The 14,969-nt window shown below is 36.2% G+C and overlaps 3 pseudogenes; 1 reads left to right on the forward strand and 2 right to left on the reverse strand.

The window, feature by feature from the left end:
• Positions 1-2,023: 2,023 nt before the first annotated feature.
• On the reverse strand, positions 2,024-3,707 carry LOC124974714 (lamin-B1-like; annotated as a pseudogene).
• A 4,288-nt stretch (positions 3,708-7,995) lies between these two features.
• On the reverse strand, positions 7,996-12,383 carry LOC124974705 (STE20/SPS1-related proline-alanine-rich protein kinase-like; annotated as a pseudogene).
• Positions 12,384-12,767: 384 nt separating this feature from the next.
• Positions 12,768-13,852, forward strand: LOC124974706 (N-alpha-acetyltransferase 30-like; annotated as a pseudogene).
• Positions 13,853-14,969: the final 1,117 nt, after the last annotated feature.

Below are 14,969 nucleotides of genomic sequence, written 5' to 3' on the forward strand. Positions count from 1 at the left end.
TATTTCTCATATAGGAAATAAGTTTGACTATAAGAAAGCTAACAAAGATTTGGTCTCATGCCAAAACACATTGAAAATTAAATGCAATAAAGTGTTTCAAAGTTAATGCAGTAAAATGGACCATATACGTGTTAGAAATTGTTTTAAATTGTGTTCCTACTAGGATGTAGTAGATCATTATGTTACTATGTGAATTATAAGAATTTTAATTAAGTTTGGGAAATAATCATTTTATTTGCTGTTTGTGTATTTACTTGTTATTTAAATATCTGTATTTTAAATAAATTTATTTTACCAAGTTTTGTTTCATAGTTTTTGTCTCTGGCAAAAAGTAGAATACACACAATTCTTTCAGATTGTTAAAGAAGACAAAAAATGATTGATTAGATTGATAGTTTTCACAGTGTTAATGGGATATGGTCCTTAGGTATTTGTCTATAAATAATTTTAATGTGTTTCTATATAATCAGATCTATTGGTTTATCTTTAGTGTAGCTAGAATAAAATTTAATCACCAAAAATATGCACATAAAATTCATTTTACTAATTTGCACAATATTTACTTAATATTATTTTTATGAAATAATTCTACTCCTACAAATGATCACCTTTAATGAATACTATTTGTGTATGTGGAATTTGAAATATAGTATTGTTTTTTTCTTTTATTCAACAAAAGTTTAATACCTATGAAGTATACTTAAATTATTTTCTCTGAAATATTCTATTTTCTAAGTACTTACACTTTTGTCATGCTTGACTATATTGCAGTGAATCGGTGTTAAATAAATAGAAACTCCAAATTTTGTCTTTCTCACCATACAAAAACAACAAAAAGTGATTCCTACAACAGTCTAAACTTATTTAGTATACACTTTGCACAATGAATTACAGTATGAATTTAGAAATCTAAACCTACTTGAATGGGTTTAGATAAAACTCCTAAAATGGGGTTATTTGAATGTATACAGTTTGTTTCTGTTGCAATTTTATGTGACATAAAGGCAGTTAAACTAGTCAGGAATTAGAATGCAAATATTCTTATTTGTAATGAAATAATAAAAAATTATTCTTGGATACCATAAAAACATACTGTATGTATTATATAATTTATCATAGATTTGATTTACAAAAACTGAGAGTTTAGAATTTAACCTTCATTTCTTTTGACTCATAATTAGAAATGTTTGATACTTGAATGATTTATGTAACTATAATAGATGATAATTATATAAAAACTGTATAGAAAGTTGAGTTGTTATCTCTTTAATTTTGGGGGGCTTAACATTAAAGCAGCCTTTTTATTTGTTAATGTCACATAAAATTTAAACATGTTACTGATGCATTTTAGTAGAGAAGCCCCTCCCTCCATCTCACCACCCCATCCTCATTCCCCTCCGGAATTAAGAATCTAACAGAAGTAACCATAAAACCAAGTTTTGTGGAATTCTTCATCCACAGTGTTTACATGATGATTAGATTAACATCAACCATCTTACTAAATGTCTCTTTTCCATTTTAAAAAAAGTTACTTTGAATGCTTTTTACAATAAAATTCAGGACAGAATTTCAATAGATTAAAAAATGTTTTCCCCAATCCCTCACAGCAGTTTTTTTTATAGCAGAAAACAATCAAGAGCAGATCACTAATCTGTATGGAGCAATCTCCAAATTATGCCAAACAGTGATTTATTTATCCTTCCCTCACATTCTCAAAGAAATTTAAAAATGAAAAAGAAAAGAAAATACATGTTTTTTAAAGCCAAAAATTGTGAGTGACCCTTTCCACACAGTACACAGTTAATAGTGTCAATAATTCACATCTTGCAACAAAGTGTATGGATATGATTTATTTTACAAAATTTTCAGTCAAAAAGGAAATTAAGGACATCAGATTCACAGCGTAAAAACTTATGTAAAAGAAATATGAAAATAGTCTGTGCTTTTGAGAAGGCTCTGCATTGTATATCCTTAACAATTATCATACATCTTTACCGTAAGGAAGGCAGTTGACTTGAGAAGTTTACATAATTGCATAGCTTCTGTTGGATGATTTTGGGGCTCCCTGCTGGTGGAATACTTCTTCCTCAACAACCACCCCAGTTAGTTCTTCCTCTTCAGGTATGGTTGTTTAAAAGACTGTACTTATTTGTATAACCTCCTCTCCCTGTGAAATTTTCAGTATAAACTACACATCTTCACCAGTGCCCAAGAACTCTGGTTCTTCCAGAAGAGGTCAGTGGGAGGACTGGTCATGACACCAGGATTTGCAGCCCCCATTGAAACAGTCTGACCTGCCTTCAGCACATATCTTGAAGTATGTTGTGAGCATCGATGTGTCTACAATTTTCATGATCACTTCTGCCTGCCATTGATTGATCCTGTTCACAAGTGAATAAATTTCCCATCAACCTCGATCTCTTCAATGGACACATTCCCAGTGACTGAGGTGGAATGAAAGATGCTGACACTACTGCTGACCTTTGATTCTTCCACATGAACTCCCTTCTGCTTTCCTCTACTTGTGCACACACTACCCCTTGAGGATGCACAGGGCACTGACACATGGGAAGAAGGACTTGTAGAGGGCTTCAGCAGCTCCTCTTTGCCTTTTAGGAGTTTCCTGTAAGCACGGCTTTCAAGTTTAACATCAAGAAGTTGTTCATAATCAGTCAGCTGTTGCTGCACCTGATCCCTTATCCCTTATTTACCCATCGCTCTTTGTCAGCATGCAGTGACAAGCTCTTTCTTTGCAAGCAAGCCCTCAAACTTTTGAATTATTTTCAAACATGCTCTATCTAGATTTTTGTAGAACAGAAAGTTGAGATGAAAGTCTTTCAATTCTCACAGGATTTTCCCTCATTTCTTCCCTGGCACTGTTGACAGTAGCAGTCAGTATTCATCCCTGAGGACAGTCTGGGATTCTCAAGTTTGGCATGGTAAATCTGCTCCACCTCTTCCTTGTACAGCCTCACTTGGGCGTCATGTTGCTTTCTCACCTCATGAAGGACTTGAGCCTGCTTATATACATACTCAATCTGACATCCAGAATCCACTTTTACCAAATGTGTTTCATACTTTCTTGTCTCATTAATCTCTTCATACAGGTTTTTACAAAACTCCAAATCCTCAAGAAGACTCTGAAAATGATTCTCCAAATCCACTTTAAGTAAAGTTTCTTTGTGTTTTTGGCAGCAGCTCATGGGTCTTCCACCTGGGAAAGCTGATCCTTCAGGTCCTCTAAATCTCCCTCTAAACTTGTTTTGAACACCAAGTGTAAAGTAGCTAGAGTTGTATCTTTAGAGTTTAGTGCTGCTCCACATTCTCAAAGCTTGATCTAGGCTCAATTAATATCAGATTCTTTCTTAGCATAATTGAGGAGAAGCTAGTCATGTTTGGTCTTGCATTTACCCAACTCCATCTGCAGCTTGGCTGACTCTTGAGTTGCATCCTCTAGCGCCTGTCGTGCATGGGCCAGCTTGGTTTCTTATAGTGCCTTGAGTCCCTTGAACTAGTGACTGGGTACCTCTTTCCACTCAGTCACCTGCAGCTGCAGCCCACTCTTCTGTCTCAGACTGCGCACATTGGTTATTGAACTCATGGAGGTCCTCCTTCTGCAGCTGCAATAGTTGTGTGGGACTCCTCAGAGTGGTGGGGACACCCGCGCCAATGCCTGTCCACTGTGACAAGGAGGTCACTGTTGCCATGGCAGGCAGTGAGGCATTCTGGCGGGGAGAACACAGCAATGGGACAGTTGGCAGAGAAGAGGCTGCAGGGGCTAAGCCAAGACCAAAAGCACAAACTGGTGACCCACCCTTGCATTCTGAGTCCACGCAGGGAGGGCAGAAGCACCTAGGATAAAGGCAGCAGGTTAAGGAACAAAGAGCAAAGGGGAAGTGCTAGGAATCAATCAGTGGATCCTAAATTGTCATTTGGAAGAAAATATGCACACAGGCAAGGCCTGAACAGGAAAGAGGATGGTGACCAGAAGGAAGAGCAGATCCATGTAGCCACCACCAAGTCTTTGGCTCCCACAGCACTTTGTTCCTCTCAGACTGAGCTGAAGCTGCTGCGGGCTGGGAACAAGGACCTTTAATTTTTTTTTATGGTAGTATTGCAAGCATTAAAAACTTTAACATTGTGATTGAAAGTAAAGAATAGTCGTTAATTTACACAATGTGTATTTATATTCTAATTCTAAGGTTTACAATATGATCTTAGGAATATTAATCTTCTTTTGCTCATTTTTTTCATCTTTAAAATTGGGATTTATGAAAGTAATACTTTTTGAGCACTCATGATTCTGATTGCTGTTACAAAAAATACTACTAGTTTAGTAGATTAAAAGAAAACTAAGAAGCTGAAGAAAGAATACCATGCCTTGCTTTTTCTATCTTCTAGGACTTGGTGGAATTCTTGACCTGTGGCTTCTCTTGATCATTTAAAGTAGGAAAACCAGACTGAGGCTTCGCTTTGCATGACTTCATCTTTGCTTTCTGTCATGTTTTCTCTAGAATCTGCTTCAATCACTCAAGTTTGAAAAGGCCTTGCAATTATACTGAGTTGACCTGGCTCTTCTAGGGTGATCTACTTAGCATGTGACTGACAACATTAATCCTACCTACAACCTTAATTTCCTCTGGTCATATAACACTGAATCTTCTCCAGTTGTTGAGATTAGGATGGGAACATCTTTGAAAAGATATTTTTAGACCTCTCATAAATGCAAATTATGCAGGCACTATTCTATATTTTTGTGTATTGTATTAAGGTGAAATTAATTTATAAATTTATATAAATCTTAAAATCAAAGCTCATAAATTTCAGAGTATAATTTTGTATTCATATTCACAAGAACCTATGTACTTATTATTATCTCCACTTTACAGAACATTCAGCTGAATAGTAATAATAATGACTCTCTCAGAGTAATTGCAACTATTATTTGGAAATGCTGTCAGGACTAAATAAAATGACTTTGCTGAATTGTAAAATGGTATATAACAGTATATTAAAATTATTAATATTATATTATCTTGGCTTTTACTATTCTTATTCCATATTCCATATAACACTCTTCTCAAATAGGATTACTCTGAAGAAGTAAATACTTATAACTTCTACTTAAATATTACAGATTAAATCTTATATTTATAATCTCTCCCCCCAAAATAATTCTGAATATTAAGTGGATATAAAAAGTGTAAGTAAATAAAGCATAAAGAATAAGGAAAATTAGAGCATGACAGCAACATCACATTTACAACTGGAACTAAGTCATAAGTGACTTAGAATAGCAAAGATATTTAGACCATAAACGCACAAAAGGGGAATTTTACATATAAAATAAATCACATAATAAAATTTTAAAGACTCAAGAACTGAAATGACTGGAGTCTTTTAAAGTATAACTGCTGTTGGTTAAAAATTCAAAATCGTTTGTTTAAAAAATATGACATGATTAAAATCTTAGAACATAACTTACCCAACCAGTTTACCCTGTGGAGCTGTTGAAAGAGAAATTGAACCCTAGAATATTGCCAGTTGAATACCTGTTGAAGAAAATTTGGGCGGCTACAGAAAATATGATATGCTGAATAGTTTTCAAACACTACAGATTCAGTTTCTTTTAGTGTCTAAAACTGGGTAGTCCAAGATCAGGGTACCAGAACATCAGTCTTTGGTAAGGGCCAGTTTCCTGGTTCCTAGTGCCTTCTCACTGGGTCCTACATGGTTGAAGAGTTCCCATGTGCACTCATAACCCTGTTTCGTGAGAACACCAATCCCATAGGTCACATAATCACATCCCACTGCCCACTTCTAGTATCAACACCCTGTGGGTTAGGATCTCAACATAGGAATTTGAGGTGGACACAAACATGGAGACCATTAACTTCACCCAGCAAGATCTGTTTTCTGAGTGCTCCCCTCCCACAGTGACAGTGAGTAGCAGCTCATATCTATTATGAGGCCCGGAGAATTTCTCCTTGCTTATCCAGACATGAGTGGGAAATAAGTCCCTACCATCAGCTCTCTGAAGACATGTGGTGATACATCACTTATGAAAAGGAAAAGAGCTACAGGATCATCTTATGGTAAGATGTATATTCCAGATCACTAATTGCTCTTCCTTGAATCAGATAATATATCACAGATCACAGATGTTCTTTTTTCCTGTTTGCCTTTGTTCACTCTAGTGCAATTTTCTCCCTAAGCATACAAACATCTCTTAATAAGTGCAGAGCAAATTTTTTTCATTAGGCTTTTATTTTCCTATTTTCCTTTTACCTTTGTAGTTATCTTTGAATAATCAATGTGCAAACAATATAATGGAATGAATTACATTTAATTGTATGCAAATGGCTCTTGAACACCTTAATAAGTATGCTAAGGCAATTATAAATAACTATTTTCTTAGTAATATAAAAATAATATTAAAGTGTTGACATATCTAGGGTTCACTGGAAAAGAGCCATAGTGCCATCCTGGGAGACCACCTCCCTGAAAGTTCACACTTCAATTGTGAAAATTCTAATGTATACTAGTTTCAGAATACATAGTCAAGCAGAAGGTTATGTGTATTAAAAGTATTTATTCTTGAAACTTGGCAGCATTTTACCTTTCAGTCATTGCACAACCCCTATTATTTTCACTACACTTAGGTATTCAGCACACTTTAAGTGAAATTCAGGTTCTGGTATTTTCAATCTCATTACCTTTAGAACAATAAATACTATCTCTTCAGGAGAGCCAAATTAGAGATGGATATAGTTAGCAACCTAACCAAATGACAACATTTTTTATGACATCCTAAATGTTGCAATGACCCATATCTTACATATGCCACCTTATGTACAGAAAATTTTAGATCTGAGACTATTCCAGAGGAAATTGGCCTCAGACACATTCTTCATGTGAAAGTTTGCAAGGCACTCCCCTCTCCCAAGAAACCATAAGATCGTGGATTGGTTTTCAGGCAAACAAATCAAAAGAAGAAGCATCCAAGTTCCTAATTCAGTCATTTCAAGAAATAGAATTTACAAATACTCCACAGATAGACCTGAATATTTTGTTTAAATAACAAGAGATTAACTGCAAGAAGCATATAATCAAATATATTTTTCTCATAGGTAAGATGTGTAATGCATAAATAAATGAAAAATAATATTTACATTCAGTTTTATAACTAGAATTCAAGTTTGGCTAATAAATCTTAATTTTATAAGTGTATTAATTTTGAAATACAACATGAAAGAGGCAGTATTGTCAGATATACAATTGAATTATTATAACAGAAATAACAACAATGAACAGAGAAAGAGGTTTCTGATAGAAAATTCCTTTTGTTATCAGTAAATAGAAACACCTGAGTGTATTTCAGATTATTTTCATTCAAAGGCTATCAGAATTGACTGCTAAGAATATTAAATAGCTTCTGGACAAATCAGCAACACTCAGGCAGCTGTAGCATTTGCTTGGTCTCATAGAGTAATTTGCTAGAGAATAAAGCAGAACTCGGAGTGTTGCAAGTTTTAGAAATCAATTTTTATCCCATTTTATTAAAACTAGCCTCTTCACAATCTTCTGATGTTGATGGGACTTGGAAGTGAGGGGGTGGGAGGAAGTGGACAGGGAGTGGGTATGGAGGAGGGCATGACCAATCATGGTGACAGCCAGGGATATACATCAGCTCACACTGAGTTCAGCAAACCCACTCAGATTCACTTCATCAGGAATCTCTTACCCTTCACAGCCAGAAGCCAACTTAAATGTCAATCTTTTTAAAGCTTTGGCATCATCAATAATCTGCTGTAAGTTAGCAGCCTCTATGACTACATCAGGACTATCAACCAGGCCAGCAGAGAAGAGCTCCTGCAATATACCATTGACCATATCTCTTCCTGGAGAAAACTCAAACCACATATTATTAAGTCCCTTTCTGGAGTTTTTCAATCTTAAACAAGATGCACAGCACAAGAAGCATCTCTGTAGTCTTCACTCACATTGGGGTTGGCCCCAAGATTTGTGCTCAGGGGTTACTCTATTTGCTGGGGGATGATACTGATATTCACCAAGACCTCTGGATTTTCTTAGTTTTCATGACTTTTCTTGAGAAGTAGCTCTTTTCCCCTCTTCACTTTTCTCATCCACCTTTTTGTCACTCCACTCCCAGTTCCTACCTTTAGTTTTATGGAGGTGTCCACTTGACAACGGAACTACTCTTACCTTCTTGGCTCTTTGGTCTATGTCTGGCATCTGGTAAGGAGACTCTCAATCAAGTACTCTCTGTTGTTGGATTTCTGGAAGTGTTTGTATTTTAAAAGTTCTGCTGCTGTGGGCCTTTTGCAAGGATCTTTTTGAAGACAAAGTGAAAGTAATTTTCTAAGGACTTGCTGTAATTTTTCATCATTTATCTTCTACTTGGGTTTCTAAAGTGGGTGCATCATTTTGCAAAGTCAGCATTAACACTTTCATGGAAGGTTATTTGTGATACGGTGCTGCTTGGTACTATTACAATGGTGTAATACCCAAACTCCACATGTCAGCCTTGAAGTTGTAGTCTCTTACTAGTTTCATGACTTCAGGTGCCATCCATCAACTCATGCCAAGACATTTTTTTACTTTATTACTTGTATCATCACCCCCTGTTGCTGAGAATGCACTTACCCCCAAATCTACTATTTGTGCCAAACATCCTCACCCAGAGGAATATTACCAATTTCAAGTCGCTGTGAATCTGACCATTTCTGTGTAGATAGTCTAAGCCTTCTAAAACCTCTTTAAGAATTACCACATCTTCCAGAACTCTGTTCTTGAGGCTGTCTTTGGTTGACAATGGATCTGATGATGTCCAACATTGAGCCTTCACTTAGCAATTTCATGACCAGTCAAAGTTCATCTTTTACCACAAAGGAGGTGTAATAGGTCACTACATTGGGATGGCTACACTGACTCATGGTTTGAATTTCTTTTAATGATTCATTCACACTGGTCTGTCATTTTTCCAACTTGATAACTTTATTGCTACACATTCTTGCTTGGGCTTGCATAGGGTAGCCTGAATCACAGTAGTAACTCTACTGTCCACAACTTTCTGCAGCTTATATGCACCACTGTAGATGGGCCAGCCAGGGCCAAGGCCTGGGACCAGCTGGGACTGAAGCAGGCACTGCTGTCATAGTCACAGGAGCCTCTGACTTGCTGTCACCTGGGCTACCTCCTAGGGAAGCTGGATATGCATAGGCAAGCTGCTGGGCTCCAGTATGATGCTGCCAGAGGAGAGCAGGACAGCAGAAACCTTTCACTTGAAACTTCCCTTCCCTCACCACAGACACCTCTTGGCCAGTACACACCCTCCCTTCCTGAAACTGCCAAAGAATTATTGATCATTACTAATTGACACATGCAATAAAATTCTACAAGCCAAAGAGTAAGGAAACAGGTCATTCTCAGTTCAAAAAAGGAAAGCTATTAGGTTTCAATACAAAAGTTAAGATATTGGAAGTTTTCTTTGTATAGGAAATTATCAATTCAAGAAAAATTAGCTATAAATGTTGAGGAGTGATGCTATTCCATGAGAAGGAAAAAAATCACCTTAGTTCTGTCCACTAATTAAAATGCACTGCTGATTCACATGCATTTCAATAAGATTTGTTTTACTACTTTTAAGGCAACTTCATGAATAATCAAATATTTGCAGGAAACAGCTTGTATGAAAACGAAACAAAACAAAACCAGGCATGTAATAAATTCAATTTCAAAGATATTAAAAGCATGCAATAAGAAACAGAAAAATAAGATTTTGAATCCATCCAATTTATTGACTCTTGATTTTACTTTTTGCACTTTAGGGATCTTGTTAAGGAAGTGGGGTCCTAAGCTGACATGGTGAAGATTTGGGCCTACTTTCTTCTATTAGGTTCAGGATCTCTGTTCTAGTGCCTAAGTCTTTGATCCCTCTGAGTTGATTTTTCTGCAGGGTGAGAAATAGAGGTTTATTTTCCTTTTGCTACATATGAATTTCAAGGTTTCCCCTGTACCATTTGTTGAAGAGGCTATCTTTTCTCCAATGTATGTTTTTGGCACATTTGTCTAGTAAGAAATAATCCTATATGTGAGAAAATAATTACAACATGCACCTCAGATAAAGCATGAATCTCCAGTATATATAAAGAACTTAGAAAACTTAATACTCCCCCCCAAAAATAACCCAATCAATTAAATGGGCTAAGGAATGGAAAAGACACTTCACAGAAGAAGTAATATAATTGACTAACAAACATATGAAAAAGTGTTCATCATCTTTAGCAATTAGGGAAATTCAAATCAAAACTATTCTGAGATTTCATCTCACTTCAGTCAGAATGGTAATTATGAAAAATGCAAGCAACAATAGTTGTTCTTGAGCATGTGGGAAAAATGGTACACTCATACATTTCTGGTGGGGCAGCAAATTGGTGCAACCACTCTGGAAAGCAATATGGATCTGGAAAGCAGTATGGAGATTCCTCAGAAAACATGGAATGGAACCACCATTTGACCCAGTATTTCCACTCCTTAGTTTATACCCAAAGGACTTAAAATCAGTATACTACAGGAACACAGACACATAAATGTTTATAGCAGCTCAACTCACAATAGCTAAACTATGATACCAACCTAAATGCCCTCCAATAGATAAATGGATAAAGAAAATGTGATAAATAAACAATGGAATATTATTCAGCCTTAAATAAGAATGAAATCATGGCAGTTGCAGGTGAGTAGATGGAGCTGGAGAATATCATGCTAAGCTAAATAAGCCAATCCCAAACAAACAAAGATTGAATGTTTTATCTGATACACAGATGATTCATAATGGGGGTGGTAGGGAATAATGGAGGAACTTTGAATGGTGCAGAGAGGAATGAGTGGAGAGGAGGGATGTGGGGAACAGAAGGACAGTGAATTGAGATAGACATTATTACCCTCTACACACGTATGATTACACTATGGATGTGAATCTGCACCATGTACAGCCAGAGGATGGAGTGGTTGTGCTCCATTTGGATACAATGTGTCAAAATGCATTCTACTGTCATGTATAACTAATTAAAATAAGTAAAAAATTTTCAAGAAACAAAATAAAAAATATGGGAAATTAAAAAACCTTAAACTCTAAGTGTAATATTGTTTTACATAATAAAAATATACTCTTTATAGCATCATTGAGTTTTTCTATAATTTCAAGTTATATGCTACCAAAAAAACAAAAAAGGAACAGAAAAATAAAAATATAATAATATCCCAAGACATGTTTTAATCACACAAAAACGTGATACTTTGTAATAGTAATTTCAGAGAAAAAAACTAGTACCCAAAAAGGAAAACTTAAATAAAGGTGTATTTATTTAGGTAAAGTTACCAATGCAATGGAAGCCAAACAAAACATGTAGGTATTTATTTCTCAAATTTATTGTTTCACACAGGTGTCTCTAGCAAGTAGTTACCTATATTTCATATATTAAATTAAATGTACATAAAATATCAGAGAATATTTTGCTGAGAAGGTTACAGTTGTATTTCAACATACCTCTTTTAGATTCTCTGTGCATTCTTTCTGATCAGCCATTCAAGAAAAGAAAAAGAAGAATCAAAGAAGAGTGAATTAATAGGAATCAAACCAAAATTAACACATTTGAATAAAGCAATATGGTGGAATAGGTAATGCATGTATATGAATATTATATCAGATTATGTACATTTTGCAATAATATACATAAATATAAGATGCATGTATGATTATACCACATGTAAAGTGTAAAGTGAATGTTATATTACAAATATATAAGTGAAAATAATAAATATTAATATACAATATTTAATTATATAAAATATATTCAACATATTACATTGTCTATTTTATATTGCTATAAATTATACATAAGTTCCTACTGAACCCTATAAAAATAAAATTAGCTATTTGTACCAAATGAATAATTTTCTAGAAAAGTTGAAAATTCTGAAAGTTGATGACAAAACATTTGGAAATATTATCATTCAGTATAATGAGAAAATGCATAAAATTTTAAAAGAACTGTCCATAACCAAAATACCATTCCAATTTATTCAAATAATGATATGAAAGATAATTGTAAAACATTTAACAATATTTTAGAACATATAAAGAAATGTTTATAATATGAAGATACCTTAGACTCCATAAATCCCCCAAAATAAACATAAGCCTAAGAGAACCTACTCTTAGGTTCTGAGCACCTATTCTGAGCACCTTGGCTAGGAGGAATCCTTGACCTTCTTTTCTTTTCTGTTTTTCTCTCTGTGTTCCATCGCATTCTCTGCTGCCTATGCTACATGTGCCTGAAGTACTAGAATTACTCCATACTGACATGTCTTAAAGAGCCAGTGGTCTCTCTGACCATAATGCTGTGCACTCTGTTCCCAAATCCATAAACTGCTAACAAGAGAGTTAGAAGATTACACTGTGGAGTCCAGTTTGAAATAAACTCACTGTTGCACAACAACCCCAAGACACACTGACAGAAGTAAGTTGCATACTGTGAAGGCACCACATAAAAGTCAAGAAATATCCATCCAAGCAGATGTGCAAATCTTACCATAGCAACACAAGAAATGTGGAAAAACAAGGTAACGTGCCATCTAAAATTTACAACTTCAAAAGGCGACTGTGACTAGGTGAGATTCTTGGCAGTCAGGGCTGCTGAGGAAGAGGAGTGGTGGCATCGGTGACTGGGACCAGTGCGGGGATGATGGATGTACCACCTGGGCCTAGCAGCCTCCTCCCACAACCAGCACCTCTGGCCCTGGCAGTGGGCAAACCCGTTTGCCCCTTCCGGGCGGGTTCTGCTCTCACCTGCTGCAGCAAGGACCAGAAGGATGACAAGGAGCACAAAGGCGTTGTCAGCAGGAGCTGGGTGGGCGGCTAACTGATTCCCCAGGAGCAGAAACAGGTCTTTGGATTGATCAGCCATGAACTGTGACACGTCCGTGTGGCTGCTTCCCTCAAGAGCAAGGTCCAGGTGGCCAGGAGCACAGCCAACCTCAACAGGGACCTCAAAGTGACTGCAACAAAGGGAGCCAGGGATACTCTCAGGAGAGTGACCCCTTCACTCCTTCTGCATTAATGCAAGAACTGTGCTCCCCATCCCAGGGCCAGTGACCCTGCGGTGGCCTGCAGTAGACTGACGGCAGGCACAGAGTAGAAGACTAGAAGTTGTGGCTGCTGTCTTGGTCCCTGGTCAATGGTTGCTGTTTACAAAGTCATTAGGAGAGCAGGGAGATCGAGCCTATGGATGATCAGATGACATGATATTTCTGATATGAATCCAAGCTACAAATGCCTGGTATCATGAGACTGATCACCAAAGATCTGTCTGACTCCTACTGCATTTATATGTATAGATATTGTATCCACAACTGGACACAGCTGTGCTTCTTGGCCATGGTAGGGAAAGAGTGTGTAGGTGTCATTATTTGCAAGTTGGATATGCCAAAAAAATGTTTTTCAGAGGTTATATTGTCATACTAGCTGTGGATTCCAAATACAGGAGAAATGGCAGTAGTAGTAACTTGATTAAGAAAGCGACATGTGCCATGGTTGAAGGAGACTGCAGTGAGGTTGTTTTGGAAACAGAAATAACAAATAACAAATAAATCTGCTTTGAAACTTTATGAAAACCTTGGTTTTGTTTGAGATAAGATGATGTTCAGACTATATATAAATGGAGTTGATGTGCAGAGTGCTGTGGTGCAGCCTATAATTCCAGGGGCTCAGGAGGCTGAGGTAGGAGGACCACGAGTTCAGTCAGCCTCACAGACAGAAAGGCACTAAGAAAGCCAATGAGACCCTGTCTATAAATAAAATACAAAAGAAAAAAAAATAGGACTGGGGATGTGGCTCAGTGGTTGAGTGCCCCTGAGATCAATTCCCGGTACCCTCCCCAAAAATAATAAAATAAAAATAAAAAATAAATGGAGTTGATGCTGTGCAACTTAAACTGTGGCTGAATTGAGAAGTTGACATCAAGGAATAACTTCCATCCACACAGAATTGAGCTTTGCATGCAATGCAGAAATTGTACAGAATTGCTTTCCAGGTGGGTTTAGTAAGTTCCATGCAGCAATTCCCTGTCAGTGTCTCATTGTGTGTCCCATAATATTTGCTGCACTTTGGCATAGCATATTTTATCTGAATTAAAAGAGATTGTTTTAAACTTCAAGTTATTTTGGTATGAACAAGATGTGCCAGTTCCTGGCCAATTTTTGTTCATTTACAGAGCCTGCTGACAATATTATTTACGTAGTGATCATTCTATCTTAGAACCAGTAAATGGAACATGATTTTTGTGCCTTAAAATAGCCAATGTAGGTTATAATAGTCTCTAAGTATATAACATATCACACAAACCTGCCATAGTTTTCTGAAATGATTGAGGGACAAGCTTCAATTTCATGTTTTATTTTTTCAAATATTAAATTCTCCAAACTTGAATATTGGTAGCCCAGTGAATAGTGAATGAAGAAAAATGTAGGGTGGTGTATTGTCTTACAATAAGTAAAGTAACAAACTGCATCTACCAGTGCCTGCATAGATAAGAATATTTGTCTTCATCTCTGGTTTTGAATGCATGCTCTCTTTTCCTTTTCTTTAAAGTCTTTATAAGAAAACTTTGTTTTACTTCAATTCTAATTTGGTAATAAATTATTTCAGATTTTTTAACTAGGATACATTTTCCAGGTAAGTAACAGAGTGGTTTACTTTAGAAGTTCTTTCTTCCTTTCTTTCTTTTTTTATTTTTTCTGTACTAATTAATTATATATTACAGCAGAATGTATTTTGACACAACTTCTCATTTCTCTGGTTGTACACAATGCAGAGTCACGCCCATTGTGTCTCAATTATACATGTACACAGGTAACAAAATTCATCTTATTCCAACACCCTACCC

This window comes from Sciurus carolinensis, unplaced genomic scaffold, assembly GCF_902686445.1.
Source record: "Sciurus carolinensis unplaced genomic scaffold, mSciCar1.2, whole genome shotgun sequence".
Classification (NCBI taxonomy): Eukaryota; Metazoa; Chordata; class Mammalia; order Rodentia; family Sciuridae; genus Sciurus; species Sciurus carolinensis.